Below are 15,663 nucleotides of genomic sequence, written 5' to 3' on the forward strand. Positions count from 1 at the left end.
TGGATGGGCTCCGAAGTCCGGCAACCTGTGGGGGATCCCACCTGGGCCTTTTGTCTAGCTGTGCAACCTTGAATGAGTTTGACAACCTCTCTGAGCCTTAGAGCTCTCATCTGTACGAGGCTAATACTGCTTCTGTCTCCATCACCACCAGGTTCTTGTGAGGATGACATGAGATCTGCTGGCAGAGCCTCCCTGCTAGAAGGCAGGGTCCTATGAGAAAGGCCTCAGTTTACCTGGTTATCTCTGACCACCTCCCTGGTACCCAGGCTGGTGCTGAATGACAGGCTGAGAGCAGCCACTGATGGCAAAGCCCCCCGCCCCCCAGCTGCTGTCAGGAACCGTCACCAGGGGCCATACAATTGGTACCATGCCCTGTGGGTAGGGATGAGCCCATTTTACACATGGAGAAACTGAGGCTCAGTGAGGTAAATCTGCTCAGGGTCCCACAGAGAGTAGAGACAGATCATGGATTCCAACCCAGAGTTGTCTGGCTCCAAAGTCTGTGGAGACGTCCCTAAGGCCCCGAGTTATGGGCTGGAATTTCCCGGCAAGGATGCGTGGGGAGCCAGTGACAGCCCCTGGGCTCTTGCAGAGCGGTTCACAAGACACACTGCAGATGGTGAGGTGTCCAAGGGGGCGGTCATGCTCATCGTCATGGGACCACAGAATGAACCTGAGGTCTGAGCTGTTCCCTACACTTCAAGGGGAGCAGGGACCACCCAGGGAAATGCAGCCCCTCCAGCTCAGGGGAGTCACAGTGGTCTGGTCTTAGCCAGGGTCCCTGGGTCTGGGGTCCTCCCACCAAGCCCGTGCCCAGGACAGGACAGTCATGGGAGCCCCTGCTGCTTGGTCCTTAGAGCTGGGTAGGGGAGAGGACAGAGCTGGACGGAAGGCTCTTCAGATCCCAGTGAGCCCTGGAAGGGGAGGAAGGGGCCTTCCCGGGCCTCCCTGGAGGGGAAAGAACCGGCCTCCATTTGGAACAAACTTCACCTCCCTGTGAACTCCCAAAGGCGGGAGGCCAAGCCGAGGTCAGAGAAAGTAGCAGGGCGACAGTGGGGCCATATGGCCCTCCCTGCTCTCTGCCTCGCATCCCCCCAAAACGGGTGTCTGCTCCTCGGCTCTCCTGACACCTCTCCCACCCATCAGATAAGAGATGAGCAGCCCAGGTGGGGCAGGAGCAGATGGGGCCCTGAGGGTGGGCTGAACCAAGAGAGGGGTTCCCTAAACACTGACCCAGCAGACTGCGAGGAACCCTGCCTTTCAGCCCAGCTCTGGACCCGGCTGAGTGGGGGCTTGAAACTGCTGTTCTCTTTATCACCCTCCATCTCTGTGGGGTTATTTGGTTAAGGATGATGAGGGGCCATCTCTGCTCACCTGGGTGTCCCCAGTCCCTAGCAGACCGCCTGGCACACAGTAGATGCTCATAAATACTCTTTTAACTAGATGCTGTTTGGCCAGTGTGCATCTCCCAATAGACGGTGGGCTCCACTGGGGCAGGGACGTGTCTGTTTCACTCACCATTATATCCCCAAACTCAAGAGTCTTGCACATAGAAGGCTGCAGAGTCAGTAAGTAAATAAATGAATTTGCTGCAAAAGAAAAGAGAAAGCGAAAACAGCAACCACGACAAAATCAAGAAAACGGACCTAGATTGGGGCAAGAGCCCCTCAGAATGAGGAGATTCTGAGGGCTTTCATTTCAAAGGAATTATGGCACATGCTTCAATGAGTCCAGGCCCTGGGGAACCATGACATCAGGAAAGCTGACTGAGCCTAAGACAAAATCAGCTGAATTACTCTGACTGGTAAACCTCCAGACCCACTTTGTTTCTGCCCACTTTGTTTCAGACAGTGCTGGGGGGAAAGGGGGCTCAAATGCCACCCAGAACACCTCTGGGGAAGGAACAGATGTCAAAACCCAGCAACTTTCCAATAGTCTAAATTTTGTGAACAAAGTAAAATGTCAGGAAACATGAGGTTAAGGAAGAATGGCTGCAATATATAAAGAGTTCATTAACATAAACAAGAAAAACATCGAGTCCAATATATGTGAGCAAAGCACATGGAAATATCATTCACATACAAAGAAACCGGAGTCAAGTAGCTGGCATTCATTACCCTGTGGTAAGTGCTGCCTTAAGTTAAGCTTTACACTGTAAAAGAATACAGCAAGAGGGCTTCCCTGGTGGCGCAGTGGTTGAGAGTCCGCCTGCCGATGCAGGGGATGGGGGTTCGTGCCCCGGTCCAGGAAGATCCCACATGCCGTGGAGCGGCTGGGCCTGTGAGCCATGGCTGCTGAGCCTGTGCTCCGCAACGGGAGAGGCCACAACAGTGAGAGGCCCGCGTACCGCAAAAAAAAAAAAAAAAAAGAATACAGCAAGAAAATCCAACCAACAAATGTGAAGTTTGGTGACGGTGACATGCTCCTAATTTTTTCTGTATTATCTATGAAATTCGGTAATCCTTTTGTTTGTCCCAAGAAGACTCAAGCATTCCTGTTTTAATTAAATCTCTTCAACCAAGCAGGTTTCTGCAGGAGATAATTCTTGCATTCAGGTGTGAAAGTCTGGAAACTATATATTCACAGCCCTGACATCTGTGTCTGGGATAAAATTAACTTATTTCTGAGTTGTCTGGGTCCTGCAGGCCATGTAACTACAGGCACATCTTGTTTGGTTATGCTTTGCTTTACTGCACTTCTGCAGATACTGAGGTTTTTACAAATTGAAGGTTTGTGGCAACCCTGTGTCGTCAGGTGATGGTTAGCATTCTTACCAATAAAATGTTTTTATTTAGTTTTTTGTTCTGTTTTGTTTTTCATTGGAATATAGTTGATGTACAATGTTGTGTTACTTTCTGCTCTACAGCAAAGTGAATCAGTTATGTATATGTGTATCAACTCTTTTAGATTCTTTTCCCATGTAGGTCATTACAGAGTACTGAGTAGAGAATAAAATGTTTTTAAGTTAAGGTGTGTACATTGTTTTTTTAGACATAGTGCTATTACACATGGTATAGACTACAGTATAGTATAAACCTAACTTTTATATCCACTGGGAAACCAAAAAATTCATGTGACTCACTTTCCTGTGATATTCACTTTATTTTGGTGGTCTGGAACTGAGCCCAAGATATCTCTGAGGTGTGCCTGTACTATTGTATATTCAAGTTACCTTTAAAAGACTCATTTAGGGAAGTTCTGAGAAATACTGGAAGTATGAAAGTGGATTGTAAGCTCTTGGGGCAAAGACCATGCTTTGATTTGGGTACTTTGAAAGTGCGGCCTGTGCTCAAGTTCGCATAAATATGTAAATAAAAATAAAGTGAGTGGCTGAATTAGAAAAAAATAAAGATCACAATAATGCCATGAGGAGGTGGTATTATCCCGTTTATATCTGACAGCCTGGGGCTCTGAGGTTAGTCAATTAACTGGCCAAGCTCCCCTGCTCTGAACCACCGTGTTGGAAAGGTTTATCATCACTGATAATCCAAGAAGAGCAGATTTAAAAAAGAAAAAAGAAGAGCAGATTAAGGCAGCACCAAGAGGCTATATTTACTAAGTTAGCAAAAAAAGTGTTTTTAAGGCCACACCCAGCCTTGGCAAGCATACAGAGAAGTTCATATCTTTACTCTGCTGCGGGTGGCATTGCAAATTGGTGTCACCCTTTTGAAAAGCAGTGCGATGACACCCAGAAAAAATGCCACAAGACTATTTATGTTCTTGGTCTATGTAACCTCTATTGGAATTCTTCCCAAGGAAAAGGTTTTGAAGATGCAAAAGCCACAGCTGCTAAAATATTCATGGTTGCATTGTTGACAATGGCGAAAAATTGGACACGACTTACATGTCCATTAGAAAAAGAACTTACCAAAAATATGGGAGAGCCACATGAAGGAATAGTATAAAGCCATTAAAATGAACTTTAAAGTGAGAATTTCGAAGATTATGTGGAAATCCAAAAAACATCTATTAAAGTGCTAAGTAAAAATGGTAAATCGTAAACATAATTTTAAAAACTGTGGCGATATACAAATTTGTCTGTGCTGGGTCCTGAGGACCATTTGTAAGCAAGAAAATAGTACTTGTTAGGCAGTTGGTAAGTGCCCAATACATATACTTTTTCATCTTTTTCTTTCTTGTCACGACACCATCTTTTTAATAATACTAAATAAATATTTAAAACAATGAGCCCATGGATGGACCATCTGCTCTGGGAAGCCCCTGGCCCAGGAACTGTGGGAAAGGCAGGAAGCAGAAAGGTCATCAGGCCCCAGGGAAATCCCACTGTTTGGCGGGCCTGGCCTGAAAGGGAACCTGTTTCTTTGGGGGGCAGGATGCTGATGGCCACACTGCCCATTTTTAAATAGCCAGCTCTCTTTGAAGGATCACATGAGTGTTTGCCCGCATTCATTCATTCGTTCATTCACTGACTCATTTACGCATTCAACATAGCTGCACGGGGCACGTCCCCTGGGACAGATCCAGCTGTCACGGGGCCGTCAAGGGAAGGCAGCCCTGATGTAGGGAGATGTCTACTGAGACCTAAATGCCTTTTAACATTATTTTAGGACTTCCCTGGTGGTGCAGTGGTTAAGAATCCGCCTGCCAATGCAGGAGACACGGGTTTGAGCCCTGGTCCGGGAAGGTCCCACATGCCGCAGAGCCACTAAGCCCGTGCGCCACAACTACTGAGCCCGCGTACCACGACTACTGAAGCCTGTGCGCCTAGAGCCCGTGCTCCGCAACAAGAGAAGCCACTGCAATGAGAAGCCTGCGCACCGCAACGAAGAGTAGCCCCCGCTCGCCGCAACTAGAGAAAACCTGTGCGCAGCAACGAAGAGCTAACGCAGCCAAAAATAAATAAACTAATTAATTAAAAACCCCATTATTTTAATTTTTAAAAAGAATGAATATGGAAACACAGGAAACATTAGGAGACAAAAGTAGGATTCCCTGAAATGGGTGTGTGGGGGGGGTCTCTTTGTAGGATAGACACATTTTCATCCTTTTCACCCTGGGTCCAGTTATCTGGCCCAAGTCCCGTGGCCCTGGTCTAGGATTATGGGGTGATGTCCATGGGGTCCACCCCCAGCAGTTCCCTGTCCACAAGCTGCCAGGCTCCCAATCCATCCCAGAAGGATCAGGTAGGAAGGAATGACTCTATCCCAGAGCAGGGCCCCTCTCTTAGGACTGCAACTCAAGGGGACCAGCTTCTCTACGTGACTGGGACCGAAACTGGATATATCTGCTTAATGGGAAAGATGGTTCTGGGTCCAGCAGTGGAGCAGGCAGCGTCTCCGGAGAGACGCCCTTCCTACAGACGTCTCCGGCCTTCAGCCCTGAATGCTTGCCCAGTGGGGAGACGAAGCTTACAGGCAGCAGGGACCAAAGCACTCAGGTCTCCATTTCCTCCATGGGGCGTGGGCAGCATTCAACCGTCTGTGGCGGCAAGAAGGAGGGCCAAGTGCTCGAGCTTTCCCACTGAGCCGCAAGTTCACCTCTTCCCCTCCACCCGCTCCCGGAGGATGCTTCCTTCCCAGGCAGCTGTATGCTTGGACTCTTCCTCAGTCTTTGGGAAGGTGAGTGTTGAGTTCCCATTTTACAGTGACCTAAACTGAGGCTTTGGGGACCGGCCGCTCTGCCGTGGGTAGGACCACACAGTGGGCCTGTCGGCAAGACAGGCCCAGGGAGGATAATCCACCAGGAGGGCCAAGGGCAAGTGTAAGGTTATGGCCTTGGCCTGGGCTCTGACGCTGTCCCTCGGCCCTGTGCTGCGGGCACCCAGCTCTCCACCTCACCCCACGCTGCCCCCTTTACGAGGTGGTCCCCTCCTTATATCATTCTGACCTCAGCTCAGATGTCACCTCTTCCTTCAGGCCGTCCTGACCAGCCCAGTCAGTCTGATATTTGCCCAGTGGTTGGTCTGTGTACCTGCCTGTCTGTCCATCCACCTGCGGCCATCTCTCTGTCTGTCTCACCTGCCAGCCGCTCCCACACTAGCTCTGCCCCGCGATGGTGGGCCCCCCGCCTGGCTCACTCTCTCTGTGTCCCCGGCGCCAGGCCCAGTGCCCAGCACTCATTCAGTCCCGACATGCCACGGACAGAGTGAACAGCAGGCCACTTCCAGAGCCACGTCCCGACTGGGTGGCCTGCCCTTCACCTCCTGGCCCCACGCCCCCGTGCTGTCGGGCCGTGAATTTCCTCTGGGCACCATCTGTGTGTCCAGGCTGGGCAGCCACCGGTGAATGGGACAGTGGGAGGAGATGGCTGGGTGACTGGGCCTTGGGCTGCCCACCCCCAGCTCTTCTGAAGACCCCTTTCCTGTGATCTTGCCGGGGGTCCGCCCGACCGCCGTGCCCTCCTCTGCACACGCTTTGCAGCCTGATAGCCCGAGGCCGTTTCTCTCCTCAGGCTGGCTCCGAAAAGGCTCCGGTGAATGGCTGTTGCTTGGGGGGGACCCCTCAAGCCCACTTTGCCGGAGGGAGGGCCTCTCCCTTTGCTCCCTGAAGATGGAGCTGGTCTCCCGAGGGGCGGCTCAGGCTGGAAACAAGCAAAGAGAAGGCGGGCTGGGTGGAGGGTCCCTAAACCTCCAGGTAAGACAGCCGCCCGCTCTCCCAGAACCACACGCCCCCTGCCTTGGTGAGGACGCTGGGCAAGGGGAGGAGAAGGTGGGTGGTCTCTTTCCTGCCCAAGTCTGACCTTCAGGCTGGTGGGAGCCCTGGGGTTTCTAAATGGATCTCGGCAGCGCCTCAAAGGGCCTGCGGCCCGGAGCCTGTCCTGGGCTTTCTCCCTCCTCACCCTCTCACCTGGGGTGGCAGTAGTGGTGGCTGGGGAAGAGGCAGGTGACAACCCCCCCGCCCCCCCGAGAGGTGACAGCCTCAGGGCGGGAGCTGCCGCCACCTGAGAGTGGGCGAGGAGCAGGTTAGCTGGGTGAAAAGTTCACCGTGAGGGGAGCTGTCTGTTTCCCTCGCTTAATTTATCCACTATTTGGCTAACCTTGCGCTGAACCCAGGCCCCGAGACCCCTCTCCTCTCTCCCCCGCCTCTCCACTGGGCTTCCGAGCCCCGCCACCAGACCTCCCGCCCCGCGCCCAGAGGCGGGGGCCACGCTGGCCTTGAAGAGGCCTCGGGCCCTCGGGGCGCCCCGGGGGAGAGGCTGGCGGCCCGGCCAGGTGGTTATTTATGACCTGAACCTTCCCATCCTTAGTAACCAAAATAAAGTCCGGTTGCTGGCAAGGTCCAGGCCCCCAAACGCCAGACATGGGTTGAGGGAGGGCTCAGAAGACACCCCAGCCCTCCCGCCTCCTCCAAACACACAACTGCTCCGGAGACAGTGACCTTTCCTTGGGGGGCCATCTGTCATCCTGGCCAGGGGCAGAAGCCGGATGCATGGACCAGACGGTCGCAGAGGGGAGGCCAGCCTCCTTCTCTGGCCCGGGGATGGCCCCTGGTCCCAGCCTTCCGCCTGTCCTGGCCATCCTGTAGACCCTCCCTCATCCCAGCCTCCTTCTTCTGTGGGGTGGGGATGTGAGGGGGAGGAAATAAAGAGGGAGAAAGGTGCAGCGGCGAGGAAAGGCCAGGAAGGGAGTGGGGAGGGGACAGGGCAGCCATCACGGCAGTGACAGCCACCCCCGGTGCTGCACAAGGGTGATCTCCTGAAATCCACGTGGCAGCCTCACTCGTGGCTGAGATGGGGCTGGGCTGGGTTCCAAGTGGTTCACGACAGAGCGAGGATTCCAGCATGGGTCGCTCTGACCCCAAGGCCGGGCTCTCAGCCACCGTACTCTCCCGTTCTTACTTTTCATACTTTCATTAAAATCCCTTTTTAGCAACTATAAAAGTAACACGTGTCACAGCAGCGGGTGGAAACACAAAGATGCATAAAGAATGAATTGTCCCATCGTCTCCCACTCCTCTCTCCCCACATCTCAGGGGTCTGTCCTCTGCTTTCTCCGCAGCACGTACAGGCGCACACAGGTATTCTAGGCACAGGCGCACGTGGACGCGTGGGATGTGAGCGGACGGGGAGCCTCTGTTCTGTGCGATGACTGCGGCATCCCACGTCCGCACCACTCTGCAGCTATCGTGCTAACAGTTCAGTGTGCGGGCAGCCCCCAGCCTGTCCGTCCCGTCTCCAGTGATGCCTCAGATGGCCCACTTCTCTACACCTGCCCCGTCCTGCTCTGGTTCACCTCCAGCTCTCAGCCCAATTACTGAACCGCTCCCCGCTTCTGCCCACGTCCCCCCCACAGTGAGTTTTCTCTGGGTCCAGAATGATCTTTCTAAAATTCAAGTCTGCTCACGGCGGTGCCCCGCTTTAACGCCTTCTCCCTCGGGAGAAGTTCCCAGATCTTTACCGTGGCCCATCGTGTCCTCTCTGATTTGGCTTCCCTGACTCTCCGGAGCCCTCGTGGCCCCTCGCCCGTGCACCCCTCACTCCAGCCGCTGCTCATTCCCCTCAGCTCTTCCTCAGCTGCATCTTCCCTCTCCACTCCTCCTGTGGGAGCCTCGCCTGGGTCTCAGCTTACGTGTCAGCTCTCTGGATGCCATCCCCACCCTGTCTAACACGTCATGACTCGAGCCAGGCTCCTCTCCCCGATGGGTCTGAAAGCTCAGTGAGGACAAGTTGTGTCTGTTAAGTTCACTGCCACCCGCCAGTGGCTGACCCAGGGCGGCCTTTCAGAGCTATTTGTTGGTAGCTGAGTGACAGCAAATGAACAGGGGCAAACCATGCACCCATTCTAACGTTTCCTGAATCCCTTTATCCCAGGACCACCGTACCCCGGCTCCCAGAGAGCACTACTGGCCCCAAATGGCCTCTTGCTGCTGCTGGACAGGGGCTCCTGCCACCACGCGGGGGCAAAACATTTGTAAGCAGCCTCAGCCTCCCTCTCCCGGGGTGGAGAGTGACAGTGCCAGGCAGAGGCAGGGCGGGACGGCGTCAACCCCAGAGATCTCCCTTCCAGACCTCAGGCGGCCCCACGAAGGACTGCCAGACAGGACTGGTCACCTGCCAAGCAACGAGCCAGCCAAAGGCCCACCGGGCCACCCGCTGATTGCAAGTCAGAGGGGCCAGCAGTCAGGCGCGGGGCCGCCAACGGCCTGTCACCACACGGGCCAACTGTCCGTCAGGAGAGGCCCAAGTCCCACCCTGGGAGCTCAGGACTGCCCATCAGAGCATGGCCAACTGCCACTCCAAAAGGCCCAGGGGCAAGTCAGAGAGTCCACCGATGGTCATTCTGGTGACAGTTGTTTTTGCTACCCAGTATCCTTTCTTGCTTCTCCTGGCCAGGGCGTCCCATTGGACCTTTGGGGAACCACCCGTCTCCAATTCTCAGCCCATGTGTTTCAAAGGGCTAGATTCCCTCACTGGCTGCAAAGATCAATCACATGACTCAGGACTGGCCAATCAGAGCATTGCATTCCTCTTGCCACTGTGATTGGTTCATGTGACTCAAATCAGGCCAAGCAGAACCAATCAGAGCTAACTCTGGATGACTAGAAAGACACAGTCTCTCTTTTTTCCTTCTGCCTTTGAACGTGGGATGGTGTGAGGCTGCCGCTGAGGAGCCAGCTTATCATCACTAGGACAAGATGTCTGAGAATGAAGCCAGCCGAGAGGATGTGGAATTGGAGGACAGAGAAACTGGTTCCTGAACCAGGTCCTGGAAACACTGCTTGCACCCCTGGATCCAGCCATACCTGAAACTGATTATCATTTGGCTTTCCACTTATTTGAACCAGTAAATTCTCCCTTTTACCTAAGCAAGGATCATTGTGGGTGGGACCAATAGTCACGCAGGGATTCTGCCGGTATTCCACGCTGGTCAGGGTACCAGCCCTTGTCTGAAGCTCAGGGCAGTTCTAGGGCAACTCCTGGCTGAAAGCCACAGACACACGGGCTCCATGTTTGTTTTCCCTGCTCCTGGCTGCTGAGGCGTGCGCATGCGACGTTGACTCCCCCAGACAGATGTTCCCCCAGACAGATGTTCCCCCAGCCTTTGACCCAAGCAAGTGATGCGGAGAAGTAGGGTGGGGTATTTCTCTTCAGCGGCTGCAGCAGCAGGGACTCTCCGGGCCAGCAGGGTGGCCCAGGGTCCAGACCTTCCTGTGGCAGGATCTGGGGGCTGCGGGCCATTTGTATCCCTTGGCAGCTGCCCAGTTTTCAAGCCCAGTTTTTGGTCTGCCGGGCCACTCTGAGCTCCCAACAGCCTCTCTAGAAATTCTGCAGGTAGAGTCCACGTCCGTTGCTGAAGCCACCGATCCCTTGTGCTCTCGGGGAGGGGCTGGGGACTGGGGTAAACATGGAGGGGAGAGGCTCTGAGTTCGTAGACTCCAGCCCGGTTCACCACTGTTCATGCCCAGAGCTGACACTTCGTGAACAGTTAGTGTCCCTCAAAGCACCTGGCAGAGTGCTGGGAACATTTTACGAGCTCAGAAATTGGTGAAGGGGAGCAGTTTGCTCATGGGCGCCAGTTTTGTGCCTTGGGGACTAGAGAGCGTGTGTCTGAGGAAGGGCTGGGGCACTGAAGCAGTGGACACTCCCTCCCTCCCAGGCCCATGGTCAAAGAGGGCAGGGCTGACCCCAGCGAGCTCTGCAAGGAAACCCACCTTGAACATGTCTGATCACCAGAGGGCCTCAGCTGCCCGCCTAGGCTGGTCCGGCTGGGCCCACCTGCAACCCGGGGGCAAGCAGCTGGGCCAAGAGGTGTTGGAATCTGGCAGCGACATGGATGTGGATCGGCCAGGAAGAGTCCCGGCGGCCTGGCTGCATAGCGATGAATAATGGCAAGTATTGTACTCCACTCTCTTTACACACAGCCATCCCTTGGTATCCACGGGGGGCGGTTCCAGGACCTCCAGTGGATACCAAATTCTTGATGCTCAAGTCCCATGTATGAAATGCTGTAGTATTTGCATAAAACCTACGCACGTCCTCCGTCCTCCTGTATGCTTTAAATCATCTCTAGATTACTTATAATACCTGATACAATGCAAGTGCTATGTAAATAGTTGTAAATATAATGTAAATACTATGTAAATGGTTGCTGGGCCAGCAAATCCAAGTTTTGCTTTTTGGAACTTTCTGGAATTTAAAAAAAATATTTTTGATCCATGGTTGGTTGACTCGGCGGATTTGGAACCCATGGGTATGGAGGGCCAACTGGTCTATAGGCTTCTTGTTCAAGAAGCTGTGAAACCCAGGGGTTAAGTAAAAGGCTTTGCAGCTAGACTCTGGGGTTCAAATCCCAGCTCTGCCACTTACTAGCAGTGCCATAAGCCTCAGGTGGATGGATGACTGCATCTCTCTCTGCCTCCATTTCCTGTATTGAAAGGTTTTAATTATTAAATATATACGAAGCACTGAGGGTCTATTATGTACCAGGCACAATTAACTTATTACTTTTATTATAAAATATATATAACATAATATAAATGTATTAATTTACTTGGTACTTAATTATAATTTACTTGGTATTTATTAATACCAAGCACACATGCATTAATTATTATGTGTTTTACTCCCTTGATTTTCACAAACAACTCAATAGAGGACAGGGCTATAGGTCCCATCCTACAGATGAGGAAACTGAAGTTCAGGGAGGTTAAGTTACCTGCTCAAGGTCTTGGAATCTCAGCCCGAGGAGCTGAGATCCAAAGTCCAGCCTCTCCCCTTCACTGCATGCTCCATGGCTCTGGCTCCCCCAGGCCGGCAGCTGGCCCTCAGTCAGTGGGGACCCAACAAGGCTGAGAAGGCGAGAGCCAGGCCAAATCCCCAGCGAGAAGCCCACTGCTATGGGGAATACCTCGTGGCATTTGGGGGATGCTCTGCCTTGTCTCACTCTGCACAGGCCAGGGCTGTGGACATTAATGAGGCCAAGGCCAGCCCCGGGCCCTGGCTGTGCTCAAGGTCCCCAGTGTGACCTCCCCAAGCAGGATCCAGTTACGTGGAAGCAGCAGCAAGGAACAAACACAGTTTGTGCTTCCTCTGAGTGCTTATTTCCTTTGTCTTGTGAACATTGAAAAATGAAAAGAATGATCGGGATTTGTTTGGGGGGTGGGGGGTGACAGGACGGGTAGGCAGGCCAGAAAATTCTGCAGCATTGGCTTGACTCACCAAGAGGACAGCATGAGGAAGTTTTCAAACTGAGTCCAAAGAAAGAGAAAGTCAAGTGATGGCCTGGCTGGCCCAAGGGGTCTGAGGCCTCCTGGATCACTGGCTTCTGCTTGGGGGTCAAGGGCCCACCCGTGGGGGCAGAGGCTTCACTCCCGGGTCCTGCCACTGGCCTCTCTGTGGTCAGACCACCGAACTCCTCCGCTCCTGTGTCAGTAACTCCGGCTCCCACTGCTCCGGGCTGTGATGCAAAAGAAACGAAGAAAATGTGTACAGACCAGAGGTTTTCTGCTGCGGGTGAATTAGCTCCTTGGGGACATTTGCAGAAATGTTTTTGGTTGTCCCAACTAGGAAGGGAAGGTGCTACTGGCATCGAGTGAGTAGAGACCAGGGATGCCCCAAACTTCCACAGTGCACAGGACGGCCCCTGACAGAGTGCCACCGGGAGACATGCTGGGGGTGGTGCCTGAACACGTGACCATCAACGTTGGCTTTATTATTCGGGGGCCCGTGTGGGTGTATACATACAGGAAGGTGGTTGTGACGTTGACTGTCTCTGACAAAGGTTCCGCCCCTCTTCACTCAGACAGCAAATATTTACCGAGTGTCGCCTGCACCTTGAACTCTCCTAGGTCCTGAGAGAAGGTGGACCTGCCCTTGGGCTCCTGGAGTGGCTGTTGAGAGGGGAAGAGACAGCCAGACAGACCAAGAGAGCAAGCCAATAGTAAAGACCCGATATGCCGGGGAAACGACTGTGGTAGACGCGTACGACGGGAGATTTTTTTAGCCACGCGAAGGAACAAAGTCCTGCCACGTGCTACACCTTGGAGGATGAACCCTGGAAACATTATGCTAAGTGGAAGAAGCCGGACACAAAAGACCACATCCTGCGTTTATGCTCCAAAATCTGTTTGTGGCAACAGTTGCACAACCCTGTGAGTACTCTAAGCGCCATTGAATTGTACGCTTTCAATGGGTGTGTCGTGTGGTGTGTGAATTATATCTTAATAAAGCTGTTATATATAAAAATAATAATAATGGCAAATGGTGAGACGGGTGATGAAGGAAACAAGTGAAGGCTGAGATGGGGCAGCCCAGGCCACGGTGGGCCCGTGGGGCGTCTCCCAGAGGTGACATCTGAGGCTTGCAGGCGGGGATGCGGGGCCCGTGCAGAGCCCCGGGCGCTCCTGGAGGCCGGCCTGTGTGTCCTGAACTGGACAGGGGCCCTGGGGCTGATCGTGCTGGACTGGACCTGGTAACCTTAGCCCCCTGACACGTGGCCTCAAGGCCCTGTAGAGATACTCCGTCACACCTGCTTCAGTCCAGAGGATTCGGTGGCCCCCCAGGTCACACTGCCGAGGACCGGCTGCTTTCCCTCCAGCCAGTCTGGGAGGGTGGCTCTTTGAGGGTTCTGACTCTGAGGCCTGCCATCTGCCCGAGGGGATCCATCTGCCCAGAGCAGCTTCCCAGTGGGGCAATGGCCATCCTGCCACTCCCAGCCGTGCCTGGGGGGACTTCTGTGTTTATTTTCTTCCCGAGCCATTGAGGGATTTGGGGGCAAAGGCCCTGCCCAGAGCCAGCAATGATGGGAGGTGCCAGAGCAGTGTGCCCGCCCCTGCACCCTGTGGACAGCGGCCCCTGTTCCCCATGGAGCACCTCCTCCCCCCCACTCAGGCCCCTTTGCTCTGCCCTCCCCAGGGCCTCCCCAGCCCCTGCCCCCACTGCCCACGTTGAGGTCTTCTGAGCCACAGTCTCCTCCCAGTCTAACCACAAGGGAGCCAGCCAAGCGTTGGAGGGTGCTGCTATCACAGGCCAGGCCAAGATGGCGGCCCCAAGAATCCTGCGGGGGGTCCCGGCGGGGAGCCGTGGGAGCTGCCAGCACCACACCATCCCCTTGAGCTTCCCAGCCCAGGAGGCAGGAGGGCGGGAACGTCTGGTCCATGCTGCAGGTAGGAAAGTTGACATCACACACAGGAGGTCACAGAGCCAGTGGGACTCCAGAGTCTGGACTTCTCCCCCCAGATACCGGTCCTCCCACCTCTTGGGGAGCCTCCTGGCCTCCTGGTGGGCTGGGAGAAGCTGGGACTCGGGGGTCTGCTGCTCTGCTGGAAGCTGAGAGCCTCAGGGGGGCCATGAGGGGTGAGGGGGGCACAGCTGGACCCTACACGGCTGAGGGGCAGGGGCCCCCAGGCCCCGGCTCTGGTCCATAGCAGGTGGCCCTCAGTTTATGAAGACAAGTGCGTTAAGGAATGTTAATCAATGGAATCTCCGTCTACCAGCCCCGGTCTGAGGCGCAGGGTGACTGGGGTGCCCACGAGCTGTTCCAGGCCCTCCTTCTGTGTCCAGGGACATTGTCACCTCCTGGCTTTGCCTGAGGGGAGGGCTGTCTGTGTATAGATATTCTCTTCACATAGACCTCTGGGCTCTTATTAATGACGCCCACCCGCCCCCTCACCCCGCCCCGTTTGAAAGCCCTTTCCGGAAAGTTGGAGAAGGTTCCTCAGAAGCAATCCCAGATGTGCGGGTAGGAGGGCCCCACCCACCCTTCAGTGACCCCCATGCCCATCCCCTCCTGCGACTGTTCTCGTCCCTCCGTGCCGCTGGGCACTTGGGCTGCAGAATTTGTATGTTTGTGACCTAGTTCTTTTTTTGTCCGTCATCAAACTGGGCTGTCCCTAGGGGGATGGGCTGTCTGCCGCATGAGAAGGGCTCTTGGGGAGGCTGGGCTGAGCCCTGCTGGCAGGTCCCTCCCGACCACCCATTTGGCTTGAGGAGAAGGGAGTCCACTTTCCAAGCCTTCTGGCCCTGGGAGCAGGACAGTGGCCACAGGACTCCACTCTGGACCACTTGCCGGCCTAGAGAGCCTGGTCCCCTGGAACCATGCCAGGATGTGCTCGGGTCTGGCGCCTCCCCCTGCCCACTTCCAATCTGGTTCCCTTTGGAGATATGGGGAGGAGCCCCAGGCGGGGCAACTGGGTCACCTCCCAGGGCCCAATTCTTCTTTGTAGGGTTGGCACACGCCATTCTGCACCTCGGGGGATTCAAGGAGCCGGAGTTCATCGCTTGTCACTCTCCTTTGCTTGGCTAAGCTAAGGGATGCCAAGCTAAGGGACAGAATTAGCTCTTTGCTTTAACTCTCAAGGCTCCCCAAGTGGCTGAACCATCGGCGGACGGAGCGGGACGCGGCCTCCTGGGAACCTGCCCAAGGCTTTTTCCCTGGTTCCTCTGGGAAAAGATCCAGAAAAAGACTGAAAGTATCCCAGCGGAGAGGGAGGGGGTAGGGAGGGACCAGGCCCTGCCTAGCTGTCAGGAGAAGCCCTTGGGGCTCTGGGAAGACATGAGGTCCCCCTGAAGCCAAGACAGCAATTCTGTTCTCAGTGTGCCCTGGGGAGGGCTGGCTGGGTCTCATCGCTCCCAGATCCACTCAGACCCCTGGGGTCCTCACTGCATTCCCGGACTGCAGGCCAAGTGCCCGGTTTCACGGAAGCCTCAGAAGTCAAATCGTTTCCAAAAGGCCATGAGCCAGCCCATGAGCACGGAAATGGGCCG

The sequence above is a fragment of the Phocoena phocoena genome, chromosome 1 (assembly GCF_963924675.1).
Source record: "Phocoena phocoena chromosome 1, mPhoPho1.1, whole genome shotgun sequence".
Taxonomy (NCBI): domain Eukaryota; kingdom Metazoa; phylum Chordata; class Mammalia; order Artiodactyla; family Phocoenidae; genus Phocoena; species Phocoena phocoena.